Here is a 17,226-nt window from a genome sequence, read left to right on the forward strand (position 1 = left end):
ATGAGGTGGGTGGATGAAAAGGAGTGTATGGATCTGATTGGATGGATCAAATGGAAAGCATGGAGCGAATAGAATGCATGGAGCAAGTGAAACGGATAGAGTAGATGGAACATATAGAGTGGATGGAACGGGCGGAGCGGACGGAACGGGCGGACGGAACGGGCGGACGGAGCGGATGGAACGGGCGGGCGGAACGGGCGGACGGAGCGGATGGAACGGGCGGACGGAGCGGATGGAAGGAGCGGATGGAAGGAGCGGACGGAGCGGATGGAAGGAGCGGACGGAGCGGATGGAAGGAGCGGACGGAGCGGATGGAACGAGCGGACGGAGCGGATGGAACGAGCGGACGGAGCGGATGCAACGGGCGGACGGAGCGGATGGAACGGGCGGACGGAGCGGATGGAACGGGCGGACGGAGCGGATGGAACGGGCGGACGGAGCGGATGGAACGGGCGGACCAGATGCAACGGACGTAGTGCGTGGAGTAGATATAATGGATAAAACGGAGTGAGTGCATGGAACGGAGTGAGTACGTGGGGAGGATGGAGTGCATGGAGTAGATGTAACGCATAAAACGGATGGAGTGCATGGAACGGATGGAGTGCATGGAATAGGCGGAACGGGTGGAGTGGGCGGAACGGGCAGACTGGATGGAACAAATGGAGTGAATAGAATAGACGCAGCAGGTGTAACTGATGCAGTGTTTAAAACACATGGAACAGATCAAATGAATAAAAAGGATAGAACACACTAAACAGATGCGAAGGATGAAACGGATCAACAGATTGGAGTGAGAAGTTTATGTAGATGAACGATCGAATGAGGAATGAATGGAAAGACTAGTAAACTAAATGGTGAACCAAACGAAATGTATGAACAGACGAAGCTGATTGAACGGACAGAGTAAATAAAACGGATGGAATAAATGGTTCATATGTGCGCTTGATCTCAAGAACTTTACCGAAAACCACCATATCACATCACCACGCTTACTCTCTCCTATACACCACCACTCAACTAGAACACAGCGATATTATGACACATTCGGTATAGCTGTTCTCATACTAACAACCGCCACATACTCCTCATCATCCTAATTAAACACAGCTGGCTCAGCACACCCGCTAGCCTATGCATCTCCGCTAAGAAGCAGCTATCGTGCAAGTGCCACACGAACTGCACACATATCTGGTGCACCCACGCACCTTATGACTCTCTCTCTACTGACTTGAGCTACGGTTCCCCACAGCGTTCAACCTACCAGCGCCTTTAGATCATACCAATGATACATAAGGCTCTATATAAATGCAAAGTAACATAACATATGTGCCCCCATGCCTTGGGGCACATATGGATAACCAACAACACCTCCCTCGATCTCCGGCTTGAAATACAGCCGGAGATCGAGGGAGCGGGAGAAGGGCGCTTACCTTCTCTTTTCACTGCAGCAGCTCGAAATGGCTGCCGCAGTGAAATTACTTACACTTTCACTTCGGCGTGCTTTACGTGAAATTGAAGGTAATCCAGCCCCCGGGCAGTGAGGGGGGACCTCCCCCTCACATAGCCCGGGGGTTGGATTACTGTTTTGAGCGATCCCTGCTTTGCTTTGAGGGATTGCTCAAAACAGAGTGCCTAAAAGGACGAGCTATCTCGTCCTTGGTAACACGGAGGTAATGTCAAGGGCGAGATAGCTCGTCCTTGGCACTTAAAGTGTTAACTACCTTCTCTGGGATAAACTACTGTTTCGCAGACCAGTAAAGTGAAATTGACTTTACTTACCATTGTAACTTTCTAGACCCAGCACACACGATCTTAAATAGTGGTGGAGGGGTTACCTAGTATCCCCTTTGTCTAGCTTTTCATGTAATATTTTTTATGTTACCCTTTTCTCACTGAATGGCTGGTGGCAGTGGTTTTGTTTGAACTACCATGGTGTGTTTTTAATGCAGGCTGCGTTCGCAGCTACAGTAAAGCACCCACTGGAACCATCTTTGTCGAAATGGCCCCCGGTCTTCTTTTTTCGCCATTTCTTTGTGGAAAGGCCCTTCTTGAGATTTACTGTGCGCGCCAAACCAGGTTTGGTCTCTTTGTTCATTTTGCCTTTGGCGGGATTCACGAGTGAAACCCGCCTCTGGCTCCAGAGTGTCTGGGGTAAGCAGGGAGTGAGGGAGATGCCCGAAACTCCCTGTGCTTAGTCTCCTAGGAGACCCAAATGCACTCTGTGGTGATTGGCCGGCTGACTGTCCGGCAAGAACAGCCACCCTGTTGGGTGTCTGACAGCTAGGCTGGAATGAATGGGAGAGAACTGAATAAAAAGGTGAGTCTTTTGGCTTGGAAGGCAGAGTCGACCACTGGATGAAGGAACGGAAGAAGAACTTGAAGAGGACTCCTGGACCGTTGGTTTGCCTGGTGAAGCCCTGCTGCAGTGCCGAAACGCCAAGTTTGCATCGACAGAGAAGCCCCTGCACGGACGACTTCTCCCCTTGAGTTGGTGGGACCAATCAACCCCAAAGTAAGCCACCTGGACATCCATCTCGGAGCTGGTTGAATTTCCACAGAGTTGCTGCTGGAAACCATATAGCCAGGGAGAGGAACACCAGATTGTGTGTGTTGCTTTTAAGCTGGTCTAGAGCTTTTGGAAGATCCTCCGGGCTCCCAAGAAGCAGGACTGACGGAGCCTGAGCCCCCTGAACAGAGTGCGGGACCCCAGAAGCAAGGAAAGACCATCTCAATAGCCAGGAACCGCACTGTTGCTATTTGCAGTAGACGTGAGGAGTTGAAACACTGAACAGCCACTCAAAGTAATGTTTGACGGTTGCGAGTTTTGACTGTCCCAGTGCATTGCAGGAGTCCCCCTCTTGTCCCCACGACGGAGGCTCAGGAACAGAGAGATCTGCAGAGCTGCGCAGGAACAGAAGTCATCAGCTGCATCTTTTTCTTCATTTCTAAGGTACTGTAAAAAATCTGAGAGGACTTACCTCTTACTGTAGAGTTCTTCAAACTTCTACTACTCACAAGTCTAATCAGCTTTTGGCCCTACCTTTGATTCTTCTTTTCAGCAAAGACTCCTAAGAACTTGTGCAAAGACTTTTCCATTTACTTACCAGAAGTGCTTCATCCTATCCAAGACTTTTGCCCCTTGACTTTAGCTTAGCCTATTGATTTGTAGGACTCTTTTTGGATGATCCAAAAGTATTTGCCTGCTTAAGAATATTTGTGGTCTCTTGTTTTAATAACATTTTCCTTTTGCCAACTTCTAAGAGTATTCTAAATGCCAATAGTAAGATATTTTTGTCCCCAGCACCCCAATTATTGAAGTAACCTGTGGGTGTGGGTTGTGTGTGGGCCCTCCCAAAAGGGTCTTTACTGATTTAGAAACTAAGAATGTACAGTATTGAAGTGTATATGTGTGTTACTATTATATTGCTCCCTTCTGAAGAAGGCTTATTCTAGCTGACCAATAAATACATTAATAATTTTTTATGCAAGAAACCTTGAGTGTAAGAGTGTATTTGAATACGTGTAACTGTAAATGTCTGTGTAATTCCACTACAGCTCACATTGACCCCTCTTGAGATAAGCCTGGCTGCTCAACACGCTACCAAAACTGTATAGTACAAGCGTATACCAAAGGTTGGGTTTCCTATACCTGTAGTCAGTTGTGTGTAATGGTCCCAGAAGGTACTGCATACAAACTTTGCCCAACAGACGCAGAATATTGCACATGTTGTTTTGGAAGTTTTCAAAAAAGTTCCATCGACTGGGTGGGTTTGTAATACTATGCCTAGTGTGACGTCTGCTGTACCCATGATCCCTTGGGCGTCAATGTCCCGTCAAATTATCCGTCAGATTATTTCTTTCCGCCATTGTGGTCAAACTTGTTTTGCGGAGTGTGTAGCAAAGCTACCTTCCTGAGTTTTGTACTTTTATTAACTTATCACAACTGTCGCCGTTCAGACATCTCGAAGGGCAGCTGATTGCGAATGCTGAATCTGATGGGCGATCTGGCGATAGGCTTCAGCCAACATCAGGCTTCTGTCTAGCAGTAGGGAGTGGGGAGGCAGATTTTTACCTATCGGAGAATGCATAGCTCCACTACTTACATATACTGCATTTATCTAGCTGCAACAGAAAATACCTGTGGAAGGACACTCATTGAGTGTTTAACCACTGCCTTCCCTGAGACCACCCACAGGGCCATTGTGCGTCTTGTAAGTTATTTAGGCCAAAAACCCTAAAGGAATGACGCACCAAACGTTGGGCGGCCCATGATAGCTTGCTACTCCGAAACCGCTACTGGCACCTTTTGAGTCGGATCTGGAAGGCCACGGCAGCGACAGCTCTGTGTCGGAGGCCGAAGAAATTTCAAGAGAACCTTCCGTCTCCTGCACGTCAATCCCCAGCGCCAAATGGCAGTCGCAGTCCGCTGCCATGGGGAAAGCTTCTGGCGACAAACAGGCACACATAAGCATGCAATCTCGAGCCCGTCGAAAAGAAGGCTGCATGCCGGCGGAGGCACTTTACAGCCTGCCAACCATGCGCCAACCGCGTTTAGCGCAAGGCAATAAAGAAAAACAGGCACCTTTAGGAATGCGTAAGTCCCTCAACGGATGTTTCACACGTCGACACACACACGTGAAGATAAACACCATAAAAAGACACAAACACATTTTTCACGAACCTACTGTCCCTGAGAAAGTGCCACAGTATGCAGAGGCTCATTCCCCTTAATCACACTGTCCAGAAAAAGAGACCCACAGAAGACCATGAGGCTTTTGTGTTTCCCCCTACCCGAAACACCTAGAACCAGGGACATGGTCAAAGGAACGTTTCGAAGAAACAATGGACAACATTTCCTCTTTTGCAGACTTCATGAACAAATACCCAATTAGACAGAAGACGTTAGATTTAGAAATGGGACAACCCTTAGAAATTGTTCAACCCTCAGCAAAATCACCAAGGCGGCAAACATCACCCACACATACTGTCCTAGACATCTCCCATGCCTCTTTCCAAGGGCAGGATCAGGCAGATCAAGATGTTTGGTATGTCGACCAGGATAATCCTAATGATGACCCTGACAAATGTTATCAAGATGACCCAGATGTTACCATTATTGACACTCAAGATGTTTCACCCAACTGGTCACAACTCCCCAATTGACGACCAATTGTTATACAATGATTTATTAAAAAGGGCTGCAAATCATTTCAATATTAATACTGAAGAAGCAGTGGACGACACTGATTTAGTTGAGGATATTTTAAATGAGAAAAAGGCCATTATTCCATTACATACTCAATGAACAAGAGGATTTCCCCATTACTTACTAGACCCTAACTTACTCAGGCAGATAACCCCAGAGTGGAAAACATTTTTAAACCGTCTCCATCTGACCCACTATATATATTAGAGGACACGTAAAACCAGATTCCCTTGTGGTCACCACCACTAGAAAAGGGGCTGGAGTTAGACTTTCTAGTGCTGAGGCACCTCCCATCAAGGAGTGCAAGTGATGGTATACATGAGGGGAAAGAATAACTACCTCAGGAGTATATATAAGACGCATTGCAAACAATACCACACTGCTTGCAAGTTATAACACACAGTGGGACGAATTACTAAAACATCTCGATTCTGTGCCCGAACCAGTAAAGTCACTGTTGGCTAAGAATTGATGTAGTCACACTGTGAGAGACTACACAACACTTATCTGCTTGGTATTGGGTAACCTACCTTTTGGTATAGGTCTGTACTACACAAGTTGGTAGTGTGACTGAGCAGCCAGGCCTATCTCAAGAGGGGTAAATGTGAGCTGTGGAGCTGTACAAATGAAAGCCATAAATACAAGTAGCCAAGTAACACTTTTACTCAAGGTTTCAGTTATAACTAGTTATTTACTTAACATCCAGTTTAAAATCAGTGTTCTTTAAAAAGGCTATTTGTGTAACAAACTAAATATACTTTAAAATTACTTTTTAGAATCGGAACAAGTTAGTGGATAATCTTTGGATATGCTTCTTACACAATTCCTACACCCTGAGGTGACTTCAATCACAAGTACAGTAATGGCATTTATATATCGCACTGATTCTGAGGTTGCAGAAAGGAAAGGTTTAGGGAAGGTAAAGGTTAAACGGGTTCTCAGTAATTATGAGGGACAACTAATTCTTGTAATTAAATCTAGACAAGCCTTTCCCAGCAGTAACAGTTTAAAACAAGTTACCACCTATGAGGGACAAACAATATCAATGTCAATGGACTAGAAGAGTTTTCAGGGAGCCAGGACAGCCAAAGTCAATTGGGGCAAAGTCTCTGGAGCGGAGGCACTTGTTAGGTCGAAAAAAGTCTTGCACAAAGTTAGAGAGTTTGTATAAAATCACGTGTAGGGTCACAAGCTGTTAAACCTGTGAGAAAATAGTTGGACTCAACTCTAAAAGTAAGCCAATGCAAATCCCAACGGAGAAAAGTACAGCTGAAAGGACAATGGGATAAATACCCCTAGCCGAAACTGTACCTCTGGTTTGAAGAAGAGTGGTCCAGCTGGATTCTGTCTTACTACAGCGATGCAGCCCCTTGTTCCTGACCCTCAGTCATGGGTACAACGTCTGAAGGCCTCTTGCCGCGGTACTTGGGAGGTCATCTGCAGCTACGGGCTCTTTTCGGTTCAGCAGCACTTTACGGTTTCAGAGCTTAGCAAACAGCACCGTCGCGGTTCTCTGATACCAGCTGGGCTTCCTTCACTCCTTGGGTCCTGCACTCTGGCTAAGGGACTCGAGCTCTGGTCGCCCTGCTTCTGAAAGGTCCTTAGGAGACTCTTGGAGCTTCTAGCCTGTTTTGTTACTGCATCAGACGTTTCACTCGACTACAGATCACTCGACCCCTGGCATTCGGTTCTTACAGCAACAAAGAAGTACAGCCAGTCTGGGAAGATGGTCCAGTGGAGTTTGTCTCTGCGTTAGTTGGTCGAACTAACACAAGGGGAGAGAAGACGTCTCTTCAGGACCTTTTCTGTCGAAATGAAAAAAGAGTTTCAGAACAGCAGCAGGGCTTCACCGGGCAATTCAAAGGTCCAGGAGGATGCAGCAAGCTTTGTTCACGGTTTCTTCGTTGGATGTTTCTCCCAGTGGCCGTCTCTGCCTCTCGTCCCAAAACCCTCGCCTTTTAAGCAGGTTTGTCCCATTCATGCACAGCCTAGACTGTCAATCACACAGCAGCCAATCAGGATTGGTTGCATTCAGGCATTCCTAGAGACAAAGGACAGGGGAGTTTAGGAACCCTGTAACATTCTGTCCTTCCAGACACACTGGAGCCAGAGGCGTACTTCAGGGCTGAAGCCTGTCAAAGTAGAGATATATGGCTCAAAGCTAACATGTCTCAACGCAAAAAGTAAAACCCAAGAAAGACCTCACAAACAGAAAATGGTGAAAAAACAAGTCAGGGGCCGTTTTGACAAAATAGTCACCCATGAGTTCTGTACTGCAGCTGAGGGTTCAGACTTCGGTAGCAAATCACAATGGTAGGAAAAATTAAACCTCTGCACCAGCCATTTAACGTACTGAGAATGTAGGATAAGGGGCTACTAGGTAACCCCCTGAACTCCACATAAGATGGTGTGTACTGGACCTACAAAGAGAAAAGGTAATTAAATCAAATCTCACTTTACTATTCTCGGGAACGATAGTTCATCCAAGAAAAGGTATTTAAACCTTATGAGAAATCTAAAGGATTTCTCTGACACTGCACTGAAGGTGCTGTGCGTCACCATATAAAAAGGAGATGCCTATGGAGTTTTTCAGACTCCAAAACAGTGTAAATACACACTCCAAATCAGGTCAAAACAATTGAGAGAGTGAGAAAAGGTTCTCACTCACTCACTCCAGGTTCAAAATTAAAAAGTCCTAAGTCCAGCAAAAGAGGTGGGTGTCTCTAAGGTGGGAGGAATTAGGCACTAAAATGAAAATTCTCCCTAACAGTCACACCTTATAAAGATCTCCATAGAGGGCAAACAGGTAGCCCCAAACATCATTACAATATTTTGGACTCAGCAGACACTTTTTGCTGAATGGTCCCTGCTTAAACACCATTCATGGCTCTGAGATTCAGTGTTTTAACCCAAGACTCTGGCAACGTTAATCAACATGACTAGTGGGGGGGTGGGGCGCTGTTGCGTGGCTTGAGCAATGCCTGCAGCCTGAGAGCGCTCTGTCGGAGGCTCTGACATCCTGCTTAATATCCTGCAAATGGCAGTGGAGTGAAACCTTGGCGGCAGACTCAAACAACAAGGGAACCTCTGAGGATCAGCCGGAGCCCTTGCTGGTCCCTGGTTCCTCGTGAGAATAAAGATCCAGAGCGCTGCCCCGGTGCTGGCCCTGTCGCGGATGCCATAACTTGCTGGGCTGCCCCTCCCCCACACCAGACTCCGCTCTGGGGATGCAGCTTCCCAGCACGGCAGCCTGAAATACGCGCCCACGGACAATTTACCAGGTCGTGGCAGCAGGCCCGCTGTGGGGGATCAGAGACACTGCCGGCAGCACCGGAGGCCCACCGTTCCTCCTGGACTGTGCTGCAGCTGCACCCTGCGGAGCGGAACGCGGGGAATCCTCCAAGGGCGCAGCCACCCGCCTCTACTCTTCTGCTCCCGTACCCCCGCTGCAGCTTGAGAGACCGACAGCGGGTCTCCAACCAGATACGCCCCGGCATGCGGACTGGAGGGGAGCCCCGAGCTTCCACAAGCACCTGGGATGCGGCGGGGCTCAAGAGAGTAAGGCCCTGCTGAAGCTGCGTCTCACTGTCCCTGTGCGGATCTCACATTCATTGGACCCTGCATAAACGCAGTGAGTCGTTGCGGCAAGGGGCTCCTGAAGGGGGGATATCAGACACCCCATTTCTTAATCCCCTGCCCCCCATACCTGCTGGGCCTGGACACACGATAACTGGGCACCCCCCCCACCACAGCAGGGGGACATGCATCATCTCGCCCGAGGTTCCCATACAGACTGCCACGCTACCACAGAGGGGGCCAGAACGTGGGGCGGTTCACACATCCGGAACCCACCACCTGCCTAATCATCCAACAGTGTGGAAGCGAGGGGGGGGGGTGAAATATAAGGAAACCCGGGGCCGGGGTGACCAACAGTCGAAATCTGCGGTGTGTGGGGAACACCTACCCAAGCCAGAAATGCACAAGAATTGAAAGTATGCGTAACCACTGACCATTGGACTGGATTACTGCAAACAGGGAGGCAATTGGGCACAACACCCTCAGGTCACTCTTTTCAGGGTTAACCCCACTGGCCCCCTCCACATCCTCAAATCAAGGTGCAGCAGAATTATATCCACACGTAAGCCGTGTCACACCTGAGCCTGCCAGGTCTACCGAGCCAAGACCTCTGAACCCTCCATAGAAGGAATGAATGAACCCCTTCCCATGCTTTGGAAACGACGGCTAGAGCAACTGGGGTCCCTTAGCACATAATGGACCCCCAAGGAATCCCTGAGGATCGAAGCGCAAAGAGATAGGGACCCTTCAAACGAGCACCCTCGAGAAATGTAGACCAGCGCAGAGGCCACCCCCCAGGAACAAGCATAAAACACACAACCACAGCGGCAGCAGGCCGAACAACGGGGGCACCACAACATTGGAATAGGGAGAACGGGCAGAGGTCTCGCCGTCATTGGGGGTTCGGGAGTCCCTGCGATGCATCCCGACTGCTGCCCACAACGCATCCATTGGTATGGGCAACCCAAAAAAACAATCCAAGATGGAGCAATTTGCTAGAGCAGACCGGGACCCGCCCCACAGGAGGACTCACCAGGCCCATCCCATCTCGACATCTCAGCCCTAAATCACTGTTAGCACTAAAAAGCAGCACTGATAATCTTGGAGCTAAAATAGACGCATTAACCTGCAAAGTTGACGTCTCAGCTATCCAGATCGATAAACTGTGAGGCAGAATGACAGAGGCGGAACAACGGATCGTAGATGGGGAGGATAACATTTCAGAACTCCAGCGTGAGGTCGCCGCCCTACAGCAAACAGTTAAAAAAGTTGCGTCGAGAAACGACAATCTCGAAGGGAGATAAAGAAGGAACAACATCTGTATCACTGCAATATGGAGCTCTTCGTAGAAAAACTGCTCAGCGAGGTCCGAGACAAGAGACCAGACGCAAACCTGTTCATGGTGGAGCGGGCTCACTGCTCACTAGCAACAGGACCCCAGCCTGGGGCCCCTGAAAGAGCCATTTTAGCACAAATCTTTCATTACAGAGACCGTGATATCCATACGCCTGTTTCCAGACTTAAGCCAACAGGTACAGGATCAAAGAAAGACCTTTCAAAACGCAAAAAACATCCTGAGAAGGAAAGATATGCGATACTCAATTATGTTCCCTGTGAAGCTTAGGGTAGTCCATGACAGCAGAGTCTCGTTCTTCACTTCACCTGAAACAGCGTAACGGTTTGCTATGGATATCCCTAACCCCCGCCGCTAGAGCAAGTGGGGTCGGGGGTGGGACAAGATGGCCGGTAGGTTGGTGTTTCTGGCATGGGTGGGGGGGATAGGGACGGGTGGTTTATCGTTTGGGATATGTTAAGGTGCAGGGAAGAGGGGGATGGGGAGCGGGGATTTATTCTTCCAAATGCACAGGGAACACTTCACGTTTGAAACAGGCCAGGCTCAACTCAGAATACTGAGAAATAGGGGTTTCAAAAGTATATTCCCCCAATTCTAACACAGGATTCCATTCAACCAAATTCGCCTACACACAGTTCACACCACTGGGAATCAAGGGCTTCTATAACATTGCCCCCTGATGACATCCTGGGCTCAGAAACATGACAAACACTCAAGAGGGAGAAGGGGCACGGATAGCGACATAACCTTGCTAACATGGAATATACAGGGTTTCACTAAGGGCAAAAAAACACACCTAATCACGAACTATGGTAGAAACCATCACGTGAATGTCTGTGTCCCCAGGAGACCCGTTTGGAGAAAGAACATAAGCTCCCTAACCTTGCTGGATGGGGCGTCGGCAGATATGGCTCACCCTACACCACCCACTCCCAATAAACACTGACTCCGTCCCGGACACCAATGTGGTCTGGGAAACCTTCAACGTATACATAAGGGGCTGTTGAATATCCAAGTAGGGGGGAGTCTTGAGGTGCACCCACAGGTCTATCTCAGCAGCGGAAAAACAAATAAAAAATGTGAGAACCTAGAGGCCCTGTGGGACCAGACTGGGCTGCCGCTTCTCTCCCATCCTCTTCGCCCTTGGAATTGAACCCGTAGCGTGCACCCTGCACGAATTTCACACTCAAGAGGGGCGTAAGAATTCGTTCACACACTATAATCTCTTTATACACAGACGATAAGTGATTTATGTTAAAAATCCACAAACTAACTTAACCCCAGTAGTACAGGAAATCGCTGAATTTGGGACATTATCGGGCCTGTGGATCAACTGGTCCAAGTCAGAAGTCCTCCCGCTCAGCACCCGTGTGACCCAACAAGACATCAGCGATGCGTTCGCCTGGCGGCCACAGGGGATCCTATACCTGGATATTCGGGTTTCCACGTCCCCCCCTCTACATTATTTGAAGAAAATTATGTGGCGGCTTTAGAGAGCCTGGAACATAAAGTAGACACATAGATACGTCTCCCCATCTCTCAAGCCGCCAGAGTCTATCCAAGATGGTGGTCCTACCTAAACTTTTATACATGTTTAATAATGTGATGATATGGCCTCCCCTGAGATTCTGGGTCCGACTTAGGAGTATGATGAATAAACTAATCTGGGCCAATGGACTAGACGTACCGGACCTTCTCCTATACTACCTGGTTGCACAGGCCCAGTACGCCGTGTGGTGGTGGACTCCCACAAATGACCTGCCACACACGCGCTTAGAGAAAGCGACAATATTACCAAATGATGTGAAGGGACTTCTATGGGGCACTCGAGAGCAGCAGGTCAAATCAGAGGTGCAGTCCTTGAAACTCACACTTGAGGCATGGGACCGCTTTGCGCGATGGACCGGCCTGGTACAGTGGTATTCCCCTCATATGGCCATTTACTATGTCAGGGGTATCCCGCTCACTCACAAGGACATTTTCAAAGAACAGTTTACAAACCTACACATTTCCACAGTGGTGACCTGGCACCAGATGGTAGATCATCCTCTTGTCAGTTAAACCAGCAAAGAGAGTTTTGTAGAAGCAAAGGGTGGGAGAGAGTTGCAGCCTCTAGACGCTCCAGTTCACATACCTTTACATGCTTCCGTAGTAGGGGGTCGCATATCGTCATTCACCCACATATGGGAGGACATAACATCAGATTGCGGGTGTCCACAACTGTGGCAAACGGTTATTCAATCGAATTTGCTCGAAACACTGCACCACCATCCGCCTCGTAAAAGAAGAATGTCAACAGAACATTACCTAATTCTAGAAGAGGAGATTTTAACTTTACTGCAGAAGGGAGCAGTAGAGCTGGTACCACCTCCAGAAGACATTCAAGGTATTTATTCCGTGTACTTCCTTGTTCCAAAGAAATATCTGACAATGTGCCCCAGTCTTAGACTTGCACCCTGCAAACACACGTCAAGCCACACAAATTCCGGGTGACTATGCTGCAGGAGGTAATTCCCCTGCTAAAACAAGGGGATTACATGGCAACCCTGAACATGAAAAAAGCATACTTTAATTTTTCAATGTTGCTAGCGCACAGAAAATACCCAAGATTCAATGTCCCAAGCTTATCCTTATTCATAAGCACAGCAGCGGCGCGTCAGCGTGTTACGTGGGCCGGTTAGCGCTGGTTTGCATCCGAAGTGTGGACTTTTGGCTTCCGTACCTCGTTTCATCCTGCATACCGTCCACTCAGGTAAACCCCCGCCTACGGACGCTATAATTTATGTTTCTGTGCTGTGTACTTGTCTCCTTCAACATGTGTCCTATTACTAAAGGTCGCTTGGCAGGGCATGAGCACTTGGTTACTACTGATCAGACTATTACATTACCTACCAGAAGAAAAGCCGCTGTGCTCCTCCACACTCGCTCCTTGATGTCTCATGGAGCAGAGGTAGAGGATTTGCTTACGCAAGCTAGCTTCGCTGATCTATTCTATCATCCACTCGTGGATGATCCAGAATTTCATGGCTCTGAATGTGGATAAAACCAAGCTTCTCATTGCTGGATCAAGTCACATGTTAAAAAACCTTCCTAGGAATATGACTCATTTACCATTGCTAGTGTGTCTATTCCAGTGGCAAAAAGCGTTAAGACTCTTGGCGTCACCATTGACGCTGAGCTCTCAATGCCATTGCATGTCGCTAAAACTAGGGCAACCTGTAGCTGGATCAACAAGCAACTTTGCCCAATGCGCCCCTTTATTTCTGTCAGCAACATGCCTCTTCTTGCATCTGCCTTTGTTAATTCTATGTTAGATTACTGCAATAGTCTCCTTGCATGCATGTCTGCAGTTAATATCACCGCCCTCCAGATGACCCAAAATGGTGCAGTCCGAGCAGTGCTTGGTTTACCCAGGCAGTTTTCTATCACTGAAGCCAGGAAAAAACTGCACTGGTTGCCCATCAAGCATAGGGTATCCTTCAAGATACTCACTCTTACTTTCAAAGGCTTCATTGACGCTGCACCCATCTATCTGACCCAGTGCATTCATCGCTATGTCCCTGGTCGATCACTCAGGTCCACTCAGCAGGCCAGGCTTAGTCAGCCACGCTTCCGCTCAGTCAAATTTGGCAAAACCATCTTCAGTGTCGCTGCGCCTGCTCTTTGGAATTCTCTACCTCTTCACCTTAAGATTTCCTCCTCTCTGATCAATTTAAAAAAAAATCTGAAGACCTATCTCTTTAACACTCCTTAGTCCTCTCTAAACAGTCTCTTTTCAGATTTCCGCGTCTCACTTTTCTCTTTTCATATCACTGTCTGTGTGTTTCATGTGCGCTGTGAGGCCTCCGTGCGATTTGGCGCGTTACTAAGAATTAAAATAAATGAATAAATAACCACTCTGAGGACAAAGTGCTACTATTCGGCATAGCCTCAGCTCCCCAGGTGTTTACAAAGTTCCTAGCATTAGTGACCGCACACTTACGAAGGCAGTCCATTCAATGGATTGCCTTTCTCCTGCAGGTCCCTCCATCAGATAGATATCCTCATCCAGCTCTCCTGCTCAGAAAATTGTTCGACAGGGGCGTAGTGGACCTCGGCACGGCTGTTGATCCGTCTTGCTCGGTGCTCAATCGTTAGCTCTGGGAGTCCTATATATTGCATCACTACGCCTCTTGCCTCTGTTCCTTTTTTCCACACACTCGACACGCGGCTCCTGAGGAACATAGCGATTTACTCTGGAGTCTTCAACTCTATTCAATTTTTTCATCAAAACCTTGTGTTTTCTTTTACACGCGATGTCAGTGCCTCAAATTTCAGGGTTCAAAAGTTGCACTGACTGCGACTCCAGGATTGTCGGTGACTGACCCACACGACATCTGTGTGTGGTGCCTCGGCACTGGTGTCAACACCGAGGGCTGCGCATCGTATTAGAAAATGAACCCGATTTCAGGAGCAGGCAGCCAAACTCGCGGTGGGCTGACCGCCGTCAAAATCTCCTGCGCGGTCATCCATTCGGTCCTCCGAGGCCTTTTTCTCACTCATGTGTTTTGACCTGATTTGGATTATATATTTCCACAGTTTTTGGAGTCTGACAAACTCCATAGGCATCTAATTCTTGTATGGTAACGCACAGCACCTTCAGTGTAGTGTCACAGAGAAATCCTTTAGATTTCTCATGTTTTAAATACCTTTTCTTGTGTGAACTACCGTTCCCAAGAATAGTAAAGTGAAATTGACTTTACTTACCTTTTCTCTTTGTAGGTCCAGCACACCCCATTTTATGGGGAGTGCTGGGGGGATACCGAGTAGCCCCTTATCCTATTCTATCATGCAACATTTGTATGTTACCCTCACTACTTTAAATGGCTGGTGGTAGTGGTTTAAATGTTCCTACCATTGTACTTTTCTACCGCAGGCTGAACCCTCCGCTGCAGTACAGCACCCATGGGGTGAGCATTTTCTCAAAATGGCCCCTGACTTCTTTCTTTGCCATTTTCTGTTTGTAAGGTCTTTCTTGGGTTTTACTCTGTGCTTCGAAAGAGATTTGAGCCCTTTGTTTGTATTGCCTTTGTCGGGCTCCAGCCCTGAAGCTCGCCTCTGCCGCCAGTGTGTCTGGAAGGACAGGATGTGAGGGAGGGTCCCGAAACTTCCCTGTCCTTTGTCTCTAGGAATGCCTGAATGCAACCAGTCCTGATTGGCTGGCTGGCTGTCATTTCAGGACAGCAACCCTGCTGTGTGATTGACAGCCTAGGCTGTGCCTGAATGGGAGAAACCTGCTTAAAAGGCGAGGGTTTTTGGACTAGAGGCAGAGTCGACCACCCAACGGAGAAACACCCAACAAAGAAACCGTGAACAAAGCTTGCTGCATCCTCCTGGACCTCTGAATTGCCCAGCGAATTCCTGCTGCTGTGCTGAAACTCCTTTTTCAATTCAACAGAGAAGCTCTGGGAAAGGATGACTTCTCCCCTTGGGTTAGTGGGACCAACTAACCCCGAGACAAACTCCACTGGACCTTCTTCCCTGACTGGCTGTACTTCTTCGCTGCTGTAAGAACCGAATGCCAGGGGTCGAGTAATCTGTAGTCGAGTGCAATGTCTGCAATCTGGCTAGAAACTCCAAGAGTCTCCTAAGGACCCTCCAGAAGCAGGACGACCAGAGCTAGAGTCCCCTTACCAGAGTGAAGGAAGCCCAACCGGTATCCGCAATGGGGCTGTTTGGGAAGCCCTGGAACCGCAAAGTGGCGCTGACCCGAGAAGAGCCCGTAGCTGCTGATGACGACCTAAGTACTGTCGCAGGAGCCCTCCAGACGTCCTCCCTCGTGTCCCCACGACTGGGGCTCAGGAGCACAGGGTCTGCACTGCTATAGCACGACAGAATCCAGCAGGACCACTCTTCTTCAAACCAGAGGTACTGTTTAGAATTGGAGTACTTACCTCATTGTGTTTTAGTTGTGCTTTTCTCAGTTGGGAACTGCAGTGGCTTATTTTTAGAGTTAATTCCAACTCTGTTTTCACAGGCTTAACAGCTTGTGAACCTACAAGTGATTTTCTAACAAACTCTTTAACTTTGTGCAAGACTTTTATTCTAAGAAGGGCCTCAGCTCCATAGACTGTTTCAAATTGACTTTGGCTGTCCTGGCTCCCAGCAGACTTTTCAAGCCCATTGACTTAGATATTGTTTGTCCCTCATAGGGGTAACTTTTTTTTAGACTGCTACTGCTGGGAAAGGCTTGTCTAGATTTCATTAGAAGATTTAGTTGTCCTCACATATACTGAGAACCCGTTTAACCTTTTTCCTTCCTTAAACCTTTCCTTTCTGCAACCCCATTACTGTCCTTTTGATTGATGTCCGCTCAGGGTGTAGGATTTGTGTAAGAAGCATATGCAAAGATTATCCACTAACTTGTTCTGGTTCTGAAAAGTAATTTTAAAGTATATATTACAAGGTTACATAAATTGCCTTTTTAAAGAACGCTTATTTAAAAATTGATGTTAAATAAATAACTATTCATGACTGAAACCTTGAGTGAAAGTGTTACTTGTATTTACGAATTACATTTGTACAGCTCTACAGCTCACATTTACCCCTCTTGAGATAGGTCTGGCTGCTCAGTCACACTACCAACTTGTGTAGTATACACTTATACCGAAGGATGGGTTACTTAATACCAAGCAGATATATTTTGTGTAGTCTCACACAGTGTGACTACATCAATTCTTTCCTAACATCCTCTTTGACAACTTTTGGTGTATACCTTTTTTATTGTTACAGGGTTCCCTTTGGGCTCCCCTTTTATTTTCTCTGGCTAACATTGTGAGAACTACAGTTCCCAAGGGTAGAAAGGATATTTCTATCCCATCTACATTTTGTTAAGTGAAAACCAGCACACCCCACCTTATTTGGAGTGCTGGGAAGATACAATGTATCCTCTTCCTCACTAGCACTGTAACAATTCTGTTGCAGGGACAAGCTTACCTTAAATGGCTGGTGGCAGTGAACCTTTTTACAAATTTGGTGCACCTTTACCACAGGCTGTTTTTACAGCTGCTGTAAAGGCGCCCATTTGTGCCCATTTTACCAAAATGGTCCC

The 17,226-nt window shown here is 47.7% G+C and overlaps 1 protein-coding gene across 4 annotated transcripts in view; it reads left to right on the forward strand.

Moving 5' to 3' along the window:
• MIA3 (MIA SH3 domain ER export factor 3) overlaps positions 1-17,226 on the forward strand; it is a 1,311,327-nt gene that overhangs the window by 1,224,067 nt on the left and 70,034 nt on the right. The gene's annotated exons all lie outside the window — the stretch shown is intronic.

The sequence above is a fragment of the Ambystoma mexicanum genome, chromosome 4q (assembly GCF_040938575.1).
Source record: "Ambystoma mexicanum isolate Mex_15411 chromosome 4q, UKY_AmexF1_1, whole genome shotgun sequence".
Taxonomy (NCBI): domain Eukaryota; kingdom Metazoa; phylum Chordata; class Amphibia; order Caudata; family Ambystomatidae; genus Ambystoma; species Ambystoma mexicanum.